This window comes from Vigna unguiculata, chromosome 5 (genome assembly GCF_004118075.2).
Source record: "Vigna unguiculata cultivar IT97K-499-35 chromosome 5, ASM411807v1, whole genome shotgun sequence".
NCBI classification, from domain to species: domain Eukaryota; kingdom Viridiplantae; phylum Streptophyta; class Magnoliopsida; order Fabales; family Fabaceae; genus Vigna; species Vigna unguiculata.
The window spans coordinates 21,136,234-21,156,053 of NC_040283.1; the positions used below are offsets into that span (position 1 = coordinate 21,136,234).

The window sequence follows — 19,820 nt, forward strand, 5'->3', positions numbered from 1 at the left end:
GTTATTTTATTAGAGAATATCTTATGTTTGTTTGTAGGACACAATTTTATTCAACATTAGTTATGATATTTTGTTAAAAAATGCTTGCGTGTCTCAATTTCATATCCTTCTGTTTCTAGAAAAATCATATATATATATATATATATATATATATGTGGAGAGTCAGAAGCTATTGTCCAAAGTAAGATTTAGTTTGAAGGTTTTATTATACACTTTCTTAAAGGTTGGAATATAAGTGTTATACACCTTTCAAAGAAAAAAGCTATTTTATTTGCTTTGTTATTGTTAATTTGTGGTAGATTTTTCGCTGAACATGTGTCCGCTCTGTCTATAGGATGTCTATTTACCCTGTTGTAAAAGGGATTCCTTTTGTAAATCTTTTTTTCTTTCATGCCCTACTCAGAATTTATTTTCCGTTAGAGAGCTAGCTATTTTCTGCTAGTTATAAATGCTATAAGTTTTAGGTTGTTATTATGTTGTTTCTAAATTATGTATGCATGAGAAAAAGATTTGGTTAGTGATGAAGTCAATAATCTTGTTTTAGTGGCTTATTGATATTCCATTACAGAGCTGTGCTTCTAGACTCAGATTTCACTTTTATTGCTATTATCTTTTCAAGATGTATTTCTGATGGTGATCTTGACTTTAATACAATTAAAGATGAAAAGGATATTTCTAAATGGTTAAAAGAAACCATAAAGAGTTGAAGGATGGTTAATATAATTTGTCATGTCATACTATTGTTTATAACAAAGTCCTTTAATTTAGTTGCCCCCTTTTATTGTATATAACTTAAGAATTTAAGATTAGGGTCTTGTAACTTATGTTGGGTTTATTGTATAACTATACAGACACAATCCATTGATATTTTAATTTTATATTTTTATAAATATTAACTATTTTTTTTAATTGTGATAAGATATCCTAATATAGGCAAGAAATGAAACCTTATCATTGTAGACCAATCTCAAAAGCTTGTGTGGGCCTTGAATTAAACCACAACAGTAAAATAATAGATGTTTAGCTTTTGGATTTTGAAATCAACGTGGGAAATCTATGGATTATTTGTTTACTGTCTTTGGATAATTGGTTTTGAATGGAGGATTCTAGATTCTTTGGAATTTGGGTGTTAAAAAGTGCACAAGAAAATCCTTGAGTATTGCTATGATTTTGATATGTATCCTTTTATTGAATCAGACGCCTAAGGGTGCATGCGGGAGAGCACCATCTGCATGTAATTGTTTCATTTGAAGTCAATGCATTTCATGGTTGATTCAAAGGATAACCAAGATGTCCTCTGCCTTTAGTGGTAATCACATTTTATCTCTTAAATATAATCAATAGTGTAATGAATATTCTTGTGCGTGAATGAATGGCTTAACATTTGATATGTTGCATTTGATCTTTTGGTGTCCTGAGATTTGGCTGTGTCGTGAAAGTTGAATATTATTGGACACTATTAATGTTGTTGTGTTGCTTTGGATTGTTTTCTATAAGTAGGAGTAAGAAATGTAGTATATTTTTTGTTGATAGATTGAGTGTTTTATAATGTTTATGTGTTTTTTACGATTTTAATAATAGATTGTGTTCTAATATAGGTTACTGCATTAAAGTCACAATTGGATGAACAAAATAAACGAAATGAAGAACGTGACAAAAGACTTGATGTAATCATGAACTTCTTTTCTCAAAATTATCAATGTCAATTGCCTCTTGAGTTGACTATGTTCAATCCTGCACCGGTAATGTTTAAGACTGCATAACTTCTTTTATTTTTCAGAGTTTACATTTGTAATTATGATTCACATTTATATTGTAGGTTTCTGATCAAGGAAGTGTGCCAACTAATACAACAAGTTCTGGACATGAGGAAAATCATATGTGATAGTTGAAGAATATAATATAATGTGGGAGTTAATTGAATCATTTTATGTTTTGAGAACCATTGCAGTACTTCATGATAGTTTTTGCTGACTAATATTGTACTTGAATTTGAATTTGAATTCGTATATTTGTTATAATTTCATATACATTTAGTCATCTATAAATAATTTGTCAATTTGATGAGTTTATATCTATTTATGTATAATTTCATTAAATATAGATTAAAAAATAGAATAAATGTAAATAATTATGATTGAAAAAATATATATGAATACATAAATGATAAATGAGTAAAAAAAATATAATAATAATTTAAAAATGTATGGTAATTTATAGAGGTTTTGAAACCCAGGGTATTTTACAAAGGTTTTGAAGCTCATGGTATTTTAGGGGGTTTTGAAACCCATGGTATTTTATGGGGGTTCTGATACCTATGTTATTTTATGGAGGTTCTAAAACCCATAGTATTTTATGGAGGTTTCAAAATCCACGATATTTTACTAAGGTTTCAAAATTCATGGTAATTAATCGGGGGTTTTAAACTCAGAAAACTTAACTGAGGTTTTAAAACCTATGTTAAATACAAGAGGATAAAAAACCTCCATTATTGATTGGTGCTTCCTGGGGTTCGTAAAAACCCCAGCTAACACATTCTCTAGGGATGGTTTAGCAGGGGAAATCGAAACCCCGGGTAAAGAACTTCGTAGAGGTTTTAACCCTGGGTAATGTAAAAATAAACCTCTGTTAAAAATATTTTTTCTTGTAGTGTACATTCTGCCTCTATTACGATCTAATGCCGCTTACGATACCATTCCGACTTTTGTCAATACTTCACTTAAATGGTTTAATTCTCTAACTTCTCCTAAGCGATCTAATAAAACTTGCAATCATCCTGGTGTTTACACAGAGTCCTTGCCATTATGTCTTCAATATCTTCTTCTCATACTTCTCTTACTTCCCACTTCCAGCAAAAACCCTCAAATTAGGACTATTGGCACCAACACTACTTCAGACACTAATGCAAAAGCGAACTTCCCAACTCCAAGATGAAATTCTAGTAACCCTCTCAAAACACGTTTAGGGCCCTTCCACCACTAAGATCCCTTAGTGTAACGCGTTGTTTCTAAACTCCTCCAGCGTTTTTCACCTAAAAATCCATAACTTAACTTCTCTCGTCCACTTTAAGACCTGGGAAAATTAATTTAATTTAATAATTTATTAATTAATAAATGCGGGTAGTGGGAGCCTTTGTGGCATTAAATATTGATTAATGTGACGTCGAAAAGTACTAGCTCAAATGGTTGAGAGTACTTTGTTGTGTTGAAAGGACTTGGGTTTGAGTCCTATGTATGCCAATTATGTGTTGTTTGATTTATTATTAATTTTTAATAATATGCATGAGTATATTGAGTGATAACATAACTATAAAATTATGTGAATTATCATGAAATATGAATCGGTTCAATGGTTATGCATTGATTTGAAGATGAGCATGGTATGGGTTCGAACCTTGTGAACCAAATTTGACTCCCTTTTTACTAAAAATTAGTTGTGGCATGAATATGAGAGGGTAGAGAAAACCCTAGCAGAAGGGGCAGCCAAGAGGGGTTGAAAAACAACTAATAAGAATTATGTGTTAATTGTATTGTTTTGCATGATTGTGGTGTTTTTGTACCCTAAATTTCGTGTCCAAACTGATGGGAGTGGATTTGATTGTTCTGATGCAATTGTTTGAAAATAATGAGTGTTTGGGTACTATAAATGTGACTTATGGTTCAAACTTGGATTTTGGGGATTATTTTGGGTCTAAATTATGTTCACATGTTTGGTGGAATATTCTCAATTGTTTGGCATGGATTGGAATGTGGTTTAGACTTTGTTGCTGGTGTTTATGTGCTTAAACAGTGCAGAATTCTTCAATTCTCGCTCAAGCGAGCCAGGCTCGCCTAGGTGAGACTAGTAGAGAAGCAAGCCTGTTTCTGCTCCAGCGTCTCGCTCAAGCGGAGGATTCTGGTCTTAGGTGACAGACCATCTCACTTAGGCGAGTATGCCTTGCCTAAGCGAGAAATCGTGAGTGTTGGGTGATTTTTGCCTGGCGTTACAGTGTGTGATCCATAACATGGTTTCCCGCACGTGCTCTGTCGGTTGTGGCCGATAGGTATGACAGCAAGACATCTTGAGGTACCCTACAGAAGACGTAGAACACGGTTAACATGGTTGTGACCATGTGGAATCAAAGGATGGAATTCCTTTGGTGTGGGTTGATATCAAACATGGTTGTGGCCATGTGGGATGGAAGGATGTATTCGTTTGATGTGTTTTTTATTTATGTATTTGAATTATATAAGAATTTGTATTTATTATGTTAGCTCACGCTATCTGCTTGTGTTTGGCGATGATCGTGTATGCGGTGCACATGAGCAGAGGATGTTGCAGGTGGGTCTGGTGAGGCATAGCAACGGAGCCGGGTCTAGCTGGGAGATTTTAATATAGTTGTTTCATTATGGATTTTACAGATTGTTAAACTTTTGATTATAAACATGGATTTTGGTTTATATATGAGTTTATAACATATTTGAGATACTATTAATTGGAATAAAGTTTTAAATTTCCCGCATTTTTTGGGAAATGAGATTTTAGTTAATGATGCTGATGTAATAATTATTTATTTTATTATTTAAATTCGTAATATTCGGTCAGGATGTTACATCCACTGATACACAACTTTTTACATATTCACATCTTCGAGCAAAAGACCGACTTTAAGGCCCAACCCAACCTTTGTAAAGGCAATCAGGTCAAGTTTGACCTTGAATCTGCATCCATTTGCCACTATAGACAACAAACACATACCGTGAAAGTGCAAACATAATAGGAAAATGTATAGGAGACAAACTCAAGCTACAACTTTCCTATATTTTTCCAAAATCTTTAGAATTAAGAAAGGAAACTATCTTTGATATAGTCATACATGTGCACCCTCATCACCCTTACCAAGGTATTTTCAGTTCTTAATGCTTACAGTTTCACCACTCTGCACAGTCCACAATCAATAATATGATTGATAGACCGCCAGTCCATTCCTACAAGGTTTCGCAACCGAAACGCGAAAAGCTCACTCCCAAAAGCCCAAAAATCATTTGAAAACCAATACTTTGATACCAAATATAACATCCCAGTCGAACATTACTAATTTAAATAGTTAGAATAGGAAAAAGTATGAAATCGCATTTATAATAATTCCTTTTCCCAAAATGCCGAAAAATTTACAACATTTATTATACTGCAATAAATCAAAATCCACAAACTATGATTGTCGATTACAAACTCTTGGTCTGGTAAGATAAATGATTACAAAACGTTTAAAATCTATAAATTAAGAAAACATCATAAAGGCTTTTCCCCAAGCTAGCCCCTCTCTGAATCTATGCTTCACCAACACCACCTGCAACATCATTTACTCTTGTGTAACGCATTACACGATCATCGCCAAACACAACTAGATAGGGTGAGCTCAACAGAATTAAGCTGCACTACACAATATAATAAATAACCATACAATATTCCAATAGTTCTAATACTCCCAAGTCTCATCACATAGCATACTATTCTCTCATAACCAACCAGTTTCCTTTCCTACGCCCCAACGCCTCCTAGGAAGAACAAGCAACAACCCTTACCTGTTCACAAAGCCCGATAAGAGCATTACTTTCCTTAAGACTTACAAGCATCCACCCTTGCCTGCTCACCAAAATCCGGAAACAGCACAACCCTTACCTGTTCACCAAAACCCGGTAAGAGCGCTGCTTTTCCTAAGACTCACAAATCATAATCCTTAATCCTCGACTTCTAACTCTTCATCTGGACGTCTCTTGATTCTACACCCATTGATGATTACATTGACCGATCCTTGTTGCCACGAGTGTCTACTCGCCCCTCCGACTACAAGTCACCACCAAACAGTCCACACACGGGAATAAATTTGCCACGACAATAATCTGCGATACCAAGTGGAGTTCCTCTATACGAACTGCGATCAGTATTTGTCCTAAGACTACCAAACTCGTCGGATAACACTGACGAGGGCAATCTTCCAGAACCCATCCCTACGACCAGGCTATAACATCAAGTTGCACTCGTAACTGGGCCCCAAGCAAAGCATCACATCAAAATCTCCATCCAAAGCTGTATAGAATTCTCCTCGTAGTCCAATTCAACATTTGGATCTGCCTGGCGCCTCGTCCGCATCACTTGGCGCCGCAGGGCACCAGCCTACTAGATTTTGGTCCAGGCCTAGTTCTACAACGCACCACCTGGCGGGACCACTTACATCGCCAAGCGCCAGCTCTCGGGTTTTGCTCCAGAGTTCACTTTGTGGCTTATCTCCTAGCGATTTACACCCTTCCGGTAGACGCCACCCAGTAACTAGTAATTTACTAGTTTGTGGCACTCTAGAATAGGTTCCAATGAACCTATTTACACAAGACACTCAATTCACTCAAACCATGCATCCATGACAAGTAAATACCCTTTCATATATTTAAGTTGAACTCAAGTACACAATATCACATGGTCATACATAAAACACAACCATATCATTACTTTCATACATTCCAGACAATCACAATAAATTTACATAAAACCATAAAAACAAAGTGTTATACCCAACACACAATGTTGGACAACAAAACAATATAGAAACCAAGAAGAATATATAATCATTGCCCCAAAATATTGCATGGGTAATAAAATAGTAATAATAATAATAATTATTATTATTATAATAAAACTAAATAATAAATATAAAATAATAATAATGAAAATAATAATACTAACAAAATAAAATGAAACAATAATAATAAAACAATAATACTAATAAAATAATAATAATATAATAATAATAATAATAATAAAATAACAATAATAAAATCACAAGTAAAGTAAAACATTAAAAATAATAAAAATAATAATAGTAATAATAAGAATAACAAAAATAATAGTAATTGTAATAATAATAGTAAAATAAAATAAAAATAACAAATAATAAATAATAAATAATAATAATAATCAGAATAAGAATAATAATAATAATAATAATAATAAATAATAATAATAATAATAGTAAAATAAAATAATAATAATAATTATTATTATAAATAATAATAATAATTATTATAATAATAATAATAATAAAATAATAATAATAATAATAATAAGAATAAGAATAATAATAATAATAGTAATAAAAAATAATAATAGTAAAACAAAATAAAAATAATGATAAAAAATAATAATATTAATACTAATAATAATAATAATCATAATCATAATCATAATAATAATAATCACAACAAGAATACTTTTAGGTGTGTCATATTTAGAAGAAAAACTCTAAACATCTCGTCAAGTAAAAAAAAAAATCGTGATAATCATAGCAATGATTAGATTACAAAGAGAACTCAATACAACGGAAACCACAAGCGCACACTTACTCTCTCTAAAACCACATACAACAAACATCAAGAGGTTAAATGATAAAAGAATTTGGTTTAGGAAAAGGCTTTCATGCATCTATGTATAACGCAATTGCATATAATATCATGAAAACAGGGAATTGTAGCTCGCCTAACTTGGATTTCTGGCTCCAAAAGTGCTCTTAGAATCCTTCCTTACACCATAATTGATCTCCCCTTTGATCTCCACCCTTGGGCACTCCTTCTAGCCTTCTAACACTCTCCTAAATTACCAAACAGTTGCACAACCATTCAACCAATTCATGTTTCATGATAAATTCTACACCTCTAGGGTTATATTATCACGCACCATGGTCAAGCATATTATTAAAATAATAAAACAATTAAATTAATACGCTAATGACACACACAAGGCTCAAGCCTAAGTCCTTTCATAATAGTCAAGTACTCTTAACCACTTGATCTACCATTGCTCCTTATCTTTTCTCTCCATATTAATGAACTTAGGAATTCCCGTCCTCGCATTTATTAAATAAATATTTATTTCTTTAATTTTATTAGGTCTTACACTTTGGACCCAACGAGGGTTGTGATAATTTCACTTTGTTATCTGCTTGAACACCCTATTAGAACTAGTTTGCACTTGATTTTGCACCAATAAACAAAAAAAAATTATTAATAGAGCACTACACCGAATGAGGTAATGAGCTTACGATCACGCGTACAATCCAACTTTGGATGAATCACGTGGCAGTTGCTCATCTCCAATTGGCACCGTTTCACAAATGGAACTGATGATATTTTTCTCACTAAGAGAACAATTTTGTTGTTGTCTTAGTCCTTGAGGATGCTAACACAAAGAACTAATGGATTAAGAAATTTTTCCTACACCACAACTCTTCAAATTTTGCTCCTGCAGTAGTAAAAAGTCCACTCAAGCCTTGGCAATTGTGCAATGTTCTAGTCAACACAATATTGCACCAGCACGTTTCCAAGAGCATACAAAAATAAACGCTGCCACGAATTCAAAAAAATTATTACATTGAATGGTTGCGGTAATGTGCCATTTCCACAAAAAAACTTGGTGCTTCTGCAACGTGTCAGTCTAACTCAACACGTTCCACTTGAACAACTCAACTGCTTCCACCATGTCCAATATTCAAAGTTGGCCTACTATATTGAACCCGCAAAGCACTAGCCAATTTGAGTGTGCTGCCACTGATGAAAGAAAGCTGATGAACGAACACTGTTGCATCGCTTGAAGCAATTCCTATTACAGCTTTGCAACTTAAATAAACTTACCTTCAAGAAAAGCTAGTTGCTTAATACATCTTCACTACAAACATCCACCTCAATAAACCGATTTGACATAAGAATAAGCTTAATACATCTTTTTCCACATGTGTCTCTTGGCTAAATTTGGTGTATTGATGTTCACTCAATTCTTTTCTTTGAAAACAAGAATGCATCCCTCCACTTGGCTAACCTCTTGAGCTAACACCTCAACCTTGGTGAATCTCTGCAACGCTTATCACAACTAACCTAAACTTAACAATTTATCTTTTCTGAATCAATTTCACAAACACTTGGTATGCAAGCTTGAAGTGGCTTCCAATTCTGCACAAAACAAACACCCACTAGAATGAATGAGTCAATTCTATTCGCACCTTAATCAGCCTCCTCAAACTACACTTTAACGCTTAAAATTTTCCATTGGGGAAATTTCTCAAACAAGTGGTATGCAACCAGTCCAAAGGTAATTTGGCAGCGGCACTAAAAAATGATCAGCATCCAAATGAATCTAGTTAGCAACCACCATGTACGCTAACATAAACAACGCGACCCATCACCAATTGAACAACTCAAATGTAGCCTCAAGTGCTGAAAGTCATCAACACAATCTTCGTGAGTAGAAAAAAAAGACCAAGCAAGTTGGACGAAAACACCAAAGGTAAATTCAAGCACCCAGGTGCTTCAGTGGATGAGAAAGAGTGCATATGTTGAATGCAACATAACACCAGAACCCAACACGCGAAACAAAAAGGAGAACAAAAAATCTAAGACCAATCTCAAAAGAACATTTAACCGAGCTTTGATTACCGGAGGACGAAGGATCATCTCGGATTTGGGCTGAATTTCATCTTGAACGACAATGGGTATAAACCCTAAAATGAATGGGGAAAAATTAGAGGACGTTGATTTGGGGGCTTCCAAAACAGGAGGAAATCAAATTTTCATATAACTCAAATCTAAATACAAAGTGTTTCACAAGGGCTTATATACTATGGGCCAAAACACCAGAAAAAGCCCAACACGACTAATAGTCCAATATGGCCAAAACATAAACATTACAAAAAGATTTCCTATTCTATAACCCGAAGCTAATTCAAGATCTATTTAAAGGTCATTGGCATAATTCCATCAATGGATCTAAAATCCCAATGACGGTCCCAAACCACTCCTTCATCACTAAATCTATTTGTTTTATCGTCTATCTCTTATGGTGTCCAGCCTTCGTATTGACAACCCTTCACGCCGGCGAGCCCTAGCGTCTTTAAGGCCTCGTTTCGACAACCCTTACTTGCAAGAAAATTCAAGGTAAATTTAGTTTCATGTTTTCATGTACCAAATTGTAATTTAAGGCCTTTGTTTTGATGGAGATATTGGAAAGAGGAAATATATATTCATTTCAATATTAGTACACTTGAAATTGGGTTCTCTTTTATGTTAAATAACTTGTTTTTTTCATCTAGTATTGACTTGAAATTTATGTTCATGTCGCATTCAGGTAGATGCTTATCTCTTTTTCTTTATTTTTTAAAGAGATATTTTTAGGCCTTCCTTTTTCTACTATGTCGTCTAAAATTTCTAGTTCACAACATGTTTCATGAAAAATTGAATCTTCGTGAGGGAACACTTCTAGATGGGATTGTAAAAATGATCTTTTCATACGAGCCCAAATTAAGCCAGGAAAAAGTATCAGAAGGTCAGTCATTGTTTGGATGTGATTTACTTTGGCCATTTTCTTATCTTGTTTGATAAACCACAACTTGATTCAAAGGGATTTATCTATGTATTATTCTTTTTTCAAGGATAACCATCGTAAAGAATCATTGAATGATTCCAATGTGAAGAAAATAAAACTTTATTCAAGTTTGTTTCCTCTACATGGCTACAAGTGTTTCCATAACTGAAAACCTATGTTTTGCCTTACATAATGACATGGTTTTATATCTTTTATATGATCAATAAGTGAATAATAGCTCTACATCAAATGTTATTATTTTGAACATACATAGATTTAAGGTATTAATATGAGTCATTTTCTGACTAGATTCTTGTGAGATATTTAATATATAAAGTGAATATTAGAGAACTTAGTTTTAGAAGTTATGTATGTTCCAAATATTTACATCTCTAGTAATTTGTCTGCTATAGAATATTAAGTGTTGCAAAATTTATTGAGTTGATCGTACCTATCATATTTATTAACATTCTGAAATTGCAGTCAAGAATAAAACTCTGAAATTTTAGTCAATAGTGCAAGATGCAAAATGTAAATCAACTAAATTGGTGAATGATGGTTATATCCTTCATTAACAACAAAAATCTAATTGTTTTTTCATTATCTATTTTCAATTCTTAACCCAAACAAAAAGGAACATAAATATTTGAAGAAACATCTAAAACAAGATATTTTACTACAGTCTGACAATAAATTTGAACTACAAGATGGTGTGACTCAGATTGGGCAGGTTGCCCACTTACAAGATGTTCTTTAATAGGTTGATTGATGTTCTTGGTTTGTCTCCAATATCTTTGAATACTACGAAACAATAAATTGTTTGATGTTCTTCTGTAGAGGTAGAATATCGCTTTATGGTGGCAATCACATTTCAATAAAATGACTTAAACAATTACTTGGTGAGTTGGGAATTAATGATTCTAAAGGGATGTTATTTTATAATGATAGTCAACCAACATTATATATTGCTTAGAATCCAGTTTTTCATGAAATAACAAAACATATTGAAGTAGATTCACCAGTGCAGTGATGACTTTTGGCCCTGGTTATTTTCGTGATTCTGCCTCGATTTTAGAACCGAGGCATATTGGGGTGAGGCCAAAAGACACTCCTTTTGGCCTCGGTTATCACTCGAGGCCATAAAATCTCTTTTCTGCTTCGGTTATGGCATGAACTGAGGCCATATTGCACAATTCTTGGCGACGACATTTCGATTCGAATGCAATTAGGGTTTCAAGGTATTCCAGTGGGGGAGATATTCCAGTGCACAAACAACACCAATAACTATGTTCAATCTTTGCGTGAATGTCAATGTCTTTTTCTGAAATTGCAAGTTGATTATAGATGGCAGTTATCATCTTCAAATTATGAACCCCTTTCAGTAGTTGATGTAGAAGTTTTCCATTTTTGATCATTCAGTGGGAAAATGGTGAAAGAGGCATGTCGTCCTCTGCTTCTACAGTCCTCACGTGGACGCCTTCAAAAGCTTCCGTTGAGGTTCAATGACTCGGTTCTAGAGGCGGACGGAGGAATCTAGCTTTTCTTTTAAGATGATGCAGCGGAGCCAGGTAAGGTTGCCGTTGACAAAGGCGACGAAGGTGACTGCGGGGTTGACGTAGCCGCTGGAAACGTTTGTGCTGACGGAGACGGCGACAACGAGGGCGAAGCCGTTGGCAACGACGATGGTGAGGAGAGCGGTGGGCGCGTCGATGGTGAGGTTTTTTACGGTGGAGCCGGAGGTAGCAAAGACGAAGATGAGTGTGGAGATGAAAGAGTTGCAGAGGCGCGGGGAATAAGAAAGGGGTTCGCGAAATTGAAACCCTAAATAAAGCCTATGGCTTCGGTTCCTTTAACAACCGAAGCCAAACACCAAAAAATGCAGTCCCTTTGTGGCTTCGGGTGTTGTTGGATCGAGGTATATAGTTCTCTTTGGCACCGATTTTGGGCGAACTGAGGCCTATAGCTCTCTTTGGCTTCAGGTGTTAGCTGAACCAAGGCATAAAACTTGGCTAGAATTGCAAAAATGCCACCACGCCATTAAATACTTCGGTTCCTGGCCAACCGAGGCATATAAGGCGAGGTAAAAAGGAAATTCTGCACTAGTGATTGTGAATTTGTTCGCAATGAAGTAAGAGTTGGAACTATTTGTCCCTCTTATCTTCCTACAAGGGTAAAACTAGCAGAAACTTTTATACAAGCCTGGAGAAAAATAGAATTTGAGTCTCTTTTGTGCAAGTTAGGCATTACAGATTTCATGTTCCAACTTGAAAGGGATAAGGAGATAATGTTGTGGTTACTTATTATTAAGGAGATATTTTCTTATTCTATTTTTGAAGATAATTGTGGACATTATTTTATGGACATATTTAAGTACAATATTTTATTCACATAAGTGTATACATTATTATATTTATATATATATATATATATATATATATATATATATATATATATATATATATGAGTGACATATGAATAAATGGGTAAGAACTTTCCTTGCTCTACTTCTTCTAATTCTTAATCGGAGAACTGATTGTATTTTTTAGAACCACTTTAGGTGTCATAAATAGATGTTTAAGGGAGATTTTTTTCTGGGATATACTAGAGAAATATCATTAATATCCAACTTTTTTGTACATATATAATCATGCGCGTGGAGAATCTCATGGATAAGGTATTGTTGTAGTTTGTTGAGGTTGTCATGTCATCATTGATGGTCATTTGTTCATTGTTATAGGTTGTTCATTGGTTAAAGGGGCTTTGGCACACCCTAGAGTGGAGTTGTGGAATAGAGGATAATTTGGAGGAATAAAGGTGAAGAGCAGAGTGGACGTATGTATTCAAGTGGTATTTGTTTGTGGTTACTATATAGGAATCTTTTATTCCAAATGAAATAAACACCCAAAGTTGTGGTCTTTAAGACATCTTTTCGATTTGAGGATAGATCATCTCCAAGTGGGAAGGGTATGTGATAAGTGCCAAAATTCAGTAAAGATTCATAACAAAATATGGAACTTATGCTTTTAATGGGTGTTCAGTTCATATTGATTCTCCCTAAATCTAAGTTTCAATCACATGCTTCCAAGTTTTAAATTAAAGAAATCATTTGATCCTATTTTATGTGTTTTTCAAGAAAGATTAAAGAGAACTCAAAAAGAGTGAAGGAGAAAGCAAGAAATAGAGAAGAAAAGGAGGAAAATCTACCACAGGTCACTCAGAACTAAGGTGTTTCGCTCAAGCTAGGACAGGCTCGCCCAAAAGTTAAAGTCTTCTCGCCTAAGCGAGACACTTGCCGCCTTTCTCGCTCAAGCGAGCTTGATCTCGCTTAAGCGAGATTTCGTGAAGAAGCCAAGATGCAGTTTTCAATTCTTGCCTAAGCAAGAACATGGTCGCCCAAGTGAGACCTTTCTTCAACCTGAAGAACTCTATCTCGCCTAAGCGAGAATGAGTGGCCCAAGCGAGACCCTTCCTTCATGCTAAAGTACTCTATCTCGCCCAATCGAGATTCAGTAGCCCAAGCGAGAGTTTGGGCTGTATATATATTTTGGAGGTTCAGAACTGCAGATCAGCTAGAGATTTTGGGAGAAGAATTGATCCTTGCTGTAGAGCTGTGACCATGAGCAAACACAGATCATATTTCTTCTTCTTCTTCTTTAGTTCTTAGGATTTGATAGTTGCCATGAGTGGCTAATCTTCTCCTTTGGGATTGAATGTAATCTACTCGAACTTGGATGTAATCTGGTGATATTTATATATAGCATTTCTGTTTTACTCAATATTGGTATTATTGTTCTGCTTTTAATGCTTACTTCTATCTGATCAATAGATGTTTTGATTTTGATTTTTAAATCTGACTAGAAAGTATTTGTGAAAATCTGATTTGAACAATGATACTTGATATACTGTGATGCTAGGAATAGATATCAATATATCAATTGCTTTTAACACTTGACCGTAATGCTGGATAGTTTGTTGAATATGTGAGGAATCAATATTCAGGGAACTAATCTTATGAATTTATACGCGAGGGATCGGTATAAATGATTTTTGATTGTGCATCAATATTGGTATTTTCAAATGTTATATATATTATATTCATCCAGATTACAGACAAGGGAGATAGATGAAATTCAATCCCAGTTTCTTTTACTGAATTTTTATCTAATTTTCTGCTTCTACCGTATTTGTTTATGCAAATTAATTTAAACATCAATGATCTATCAAATTAAAATTTCTATATATATATATATATATATGCTGATTGAGATGATTAATTATTTTCACTGAATTTGTTCCTCATGGGTTCGACACTCCTACTTTAAAACATTATAGTACAGTTGACTTTTGGTACGCTTGCCAAGAGATCAACAATATGATGTAAACCCATCAAAGGGGACATTGTAAGAAGTAAATGAAGTGTTTAGGCAAGAAGGGAGGGTTGAATTGGTCCTTTTTACAAATTAGATTCAATTTTATACTTGTCAAAATCTTTTGTTTGAATCTGATTGACCAAGTTCTTAGCAATCTACCATTTCTGAATCCCACATTTTAAAAACCAATAGAAGCAACAACATAGGGAAATATTAAAAAATGATAACATCTCATAGAAATATAGAACTATAGAAATACAACACAAAATGTAATGCATGATCCTAAAGCCATTATCTTGAGGATAGTCTCTATGGTAGAAAATGACCAGCATATCATGAACATTATGGATTTGTTCATCCAAGTCGTGGAACCTCACATTGCAAAAGTTGTGATGCCAATCTTGTGCCACATTGAGCTCACGCAGTTGATTCAAAACATTCCTTTCAATTGGTGAATAAGCATGACCTTTATCCTTTGGTGTATTGTAGGGAACCAACTCCATTGGTTCTGTATCATTTTTCTCTTCATTTGTTGATTAGTTCCATATGGACCAACCTCTCCGTCATTATTTCCAGCTCTACCTACATAGTAACATCCCGACCGAATATTACTGATTTAAATAAATTTTTTAATAAATAATTCAAAAGATAACATTTAACACATTTCCCATAACGCGGGAAATAAAGACTTTATTATAATTGCCAAAATATTTAAAACATAAAATTCAATTCAACCTTACATATCCAAATTCAAATCCAATTTCAAATCCATATTACAACGTAATAAAAATAATTATAGAAATAAAATTCCAAATTTGCCCCGCTCTGACGTTAAGTCTCATCAACATCTGCTGCAACATCAACTACTCCCATGTAATGAGTTACATGATCTTCGTTAATCACAAATAGAAAGGGTGAGCTTAATAGAATAAAAGTGCACTACACAATATAATAAATAACCATTCACTAATTCAAACACTTCTAACAACCCCCAAGTCTCACACCCCAGACTTCATCACTTGCTATGGACGCCTCTCAATTTTACACCCTTTGATGATTACTTTGATCGATCCTTGCTGCCTCCGACTAGAGGCCACCACCTATAGTCCACACGTGGGAATGATCTTGTCACAACCACAATCCGAAAACCAAGTGGAGTTTCTCAATGTAAACCACAGTTTGTATTTGTCCCAAGACTACCAAACTCATCGAATAACACCGAGGAGGGCAATCTTCCAAAACCCATCCGTAAGAGCCACGATGTCGCACACTCCACTGGACTTCCAAAACCACCAGGCTACAACTTCGAGTGGCCATATGTTACCCCAATACAAGCTACACTCGTAATTGGGCCCCCAAGAAAGCATCGCCTAAAGACCTCCATCTAAAGCCGTGTAGAATCCTCCTCACAGTCCAACTCTGCACCCGAAACCGCATGGCACATCACTCGCGTCGCTAAGCGAAAACTGGTTCCAGACCGCTTGGCGGACACCTCATGTCACCAGGCGCCATGCTTTTTCTAGAGCCTCTACCAAATCTTTTTCCCTAGCGGGATCACCCTTTCCATCAGGCGCCATGCGTTGCAAGCTTCTTTGATTTTCCTTTATCTACTAATTTTTGGCACTTTGGAGCAAATTCCAAAGAACCCCAAACACTAAACATACAATCCATAACATCAAATATGCTTATCCAGTCATAATCACATGGATCATAGTCCAACACAATCACATACATCATGAATTGATTAGACCATCACTTAAGGTTTCACAATAATCTCTTACACATTTTGATGAGGACACCATAGGCCCACGACTAGGCCCACAAGCTCTTAAAGATCCAAGCCTAATCAAAGGCTCAATAACAAAAGGTATACTTAGAAGGATCCAAATGGGCTTGCCTCAAGAGGATCAAATTCACCATGGGCCTTACATGTTGTTCTCATGGGCTAAAAAAGACATCAAAATATGAGAGCACACATGATTGGAGGATTAGAATAGCTTTCATTTTTGGGCCACATGTTAGGCCATGTTCTAGAATAAAAATACTAAAGTACTTTGTGTTTAGTTTCAAAATTGGGCTAATGCAAGCCCAATTAAAAGCATTTGGCCGAGAGTGTGCTTGGGGAACAAGGCTTGGTGTGCCTTTAGCTACTTAGTGTATGCAAGGAGAGTGTGACTTTGCCACATGGCATTAGATCCATTCCTCCTTTGCATCACACGGCCCACCTTTGTGTTTCTTCTCCAAGCTACATCTTCATTTCATTTCATGATACATTTTCATTTCATTTGGCCAGCCATGATTCTTATAAATTGGGCCATTATACTATTTTATTTGGTTACTTTGGATTGATAATAGACTAAGTGTTAGAATACTTCACCTATTGCCTCTAGAGTCACTTTGCTAGACTAATTTCTACCAAGAACTCCTCTAGCCTCTTTCCCTAGAATAGAATTCTCTTCTAGGTTTCCTCTTCATTTCACCTTTATTACTTCAAGAGCCTCCAAGCTTGAACCCACTCCTTCATTCCAACTCCATTTCTGCTGCAACTATGGACTTTCTTCTCTCCACTTTCGTGCTTCAAGGTCCATCACATTTTATTTTATCAATTAATCATGCCATATTGAATTTAACCCCAATACAGTTTTTGCAACATTCTATTAATACAAAGTGAAACATGCAATAAAACAATTAAGATAATGAAAAGACACCTCCTTTGTAAGACCAACAAAGGATGAGAAAATTGTTAGTATTAGACATTGGAAACTCTAGTAGACGAGTCTAAGATCGAATATGTTTTAATGATAATAAAACATATGATGAAATAGACAAAGGTAAGTAAATATATATATTCCAAATAAGTTTATTATGATGATTAGATCTATATCTTACATAAAGCACTATACGAAGGGGTCGGTGTTTCACCTAATCTAACAAAAATATTAAATTTTTCTCAATCAAAGGTTTCAAACACAAACAGTGAGGACAAGACTTTGTAGATTCAACAAAACGATAAAAGAGATTCAATAAAATTTATAGATCCCTTAATTTGAATGCAATTCCACTAGTCATAGGTCACGAAATTAGGATTCTATTTTACTCTCAATCTAGTCAAAATTAACTAAGAGAAGATTAAAACGAGTTTTATTATGCAACTAAGCAAAGCATACATCAATCAACTCACACCCATAAATTAAACATGTTGTGAACAACCACACCCATTAAGCATGGCACAAGTTGATTAAGATGCAAAAACTCAATACACTAGTGCAGGAAAGAGTTTCTGCCGCGGTTATTTTAGTCTTTTGGCCCCGGTTTAAGACCCGAGGTATATATTGCCGAGGTAAAAAATGTTACCTTTCTGCCTCGGTTTACACCTGAGGCATATTCATTCATTACTGCCTCGGTTCTAGAATAACCGAGGCCTAATATAGACATTAAAAATAAAAAAAAAATTAAAACAACCCAGCCTTTCTGCCTGAGTTCCATTATCAGATTCAATGTCTATTACACATAAACACTCACGCACCCAAAGCACAAAAACAGTGGCCATTTTAGAACCCTTTTTTCACCATTATCTCATCTTCATCTTCCCGACCACCATACGGCTGAAACTGGTTCGGCAACCCAATCGGCTCCGCGGTCACGCCACCCAAGTTCGCCGTGAACAACAGCCACTCTCCGTCGCCACTGAAGCACACGTGATTCAACCTCTCCCTCTTACCCTCCACCCCTTTAGTCACCTCCACCCTCCGCAACCCACTCCCATCTGGTCTCACCAAATAAATCCCAAACACCTCACTGTTCTGCGCCTCATGCCTGTTCGACGAAAACGCTATCCTTCGAACGAAGGATGATGGCGTTGGAACTTCGAACGGAGACGACAATGAAGGCAAACCAGAGGCGACGAGCAGCACCGGCGAACCAGAGTCCCTCACTACGTGTGGCGGCGTGCGTTTGTCGTCTGTGGTGCAGCGACGAGCAGCACCGGTGAACCAAAGTCCCTCTACTTCCGCCATGTCTCCACGACGTCAGTGTGTGCAATGGTGGTGGCGCGTCAGATGGCCAGCGACGCTACCGTAATGTCCCTCATTGAAAGATCTTACCTTTGAGATTGGATGTTGGATCTGAGATGTTGGAGAGAAAGAAAGTTTGAAACTTTGGAAATGATTGGGTTTGATTTTGGAGATGGAGAGAAAGAAAGTTTGAAGTGTTAGAGAAAATGAGGAAGAATGCGGTGCAGAGAGGAAGACGAGGATTGTGGTTGATTTAACCTAAACTTTCCACCTTCCTGCAGTGCAAATAAAATCAAAGCAGTGTGAAGTTTATGCCTCGGGTCTTAAACAACCGAGACAAAACCCTTTTCGTTTAATTGAAAAATTAAAAATGACGGGAGAATTAAAAATATTGACAGACATTAGGCCTCGGGTTTGAGTGAACCGAGGCATAATGTAAGTTTTTGCCTCGGGTATTGAAATAACTGAGGCATTAAAGGTTGAAAAATTTCAAAATTGCCACCGCGTGTTTATACGCCTCGTTTGCTGTACAACCGAGGCATAAAGAGCGAGTTAAAAAGTCAAAACTGTAGTAGTGATATTGAGATTAAGCATACATCAACTTCGTGTTCATTCATTAAGCACAGAGATTGAAAGATGAAGAGTTATGAGAACAAAACATGAGCTAAACATAACCTCAAAGTTTCACTACATTCTCCTCCAAAAATCAATACACAGAATTTAGCTAGCCATGGAAATGAGTTTACAAAATAGCAACAAACAAAAATGCATCATGATACTGAAGAAAAAGAAGTGAACCAGTGAAGTAGATGAATAAAGCAAAAGAAAAAATGAAAAATCTTAAAGCTCCAAAGTGTGTAACATCAAACCCAAAGTGGGTTGATAGAGGCCGTACCCCACCAAATTAAAACAGATAAAATGCAGTATATGAAAGTGAACTAAGTCGTCTCCCAACAACTAATATTTTTGTCCAAAGCTTCAATTTCCATATGAACACAAAAATTCAACATAGAGGGGGTTTAGCAGATTCACAATAAACTTAAATTCGTAGATA

General features: G+C 35.4%; 1 long non-coding RNA gene across 1 annotated transcript; it reads left to right on the forward strand.

Annotated features, from left to right (window-relative positions):
- Nucleotides 1–1,710: 1,710 nt before the first annotated feature.
- LOC114183454 lies at nt 1,711–2,018 on the forward strand. The gene is made up of 2 exons (XR_003604376.1): nt 1,711–1,742; nt 1,820–2,018. It is a non-coding gene; the product is annotated as an uncharacterized LOC114183454 (long non-coding RNA).
- Nucleotides 2,019–19,820: the final 17,802 nt, after the last annotated feature.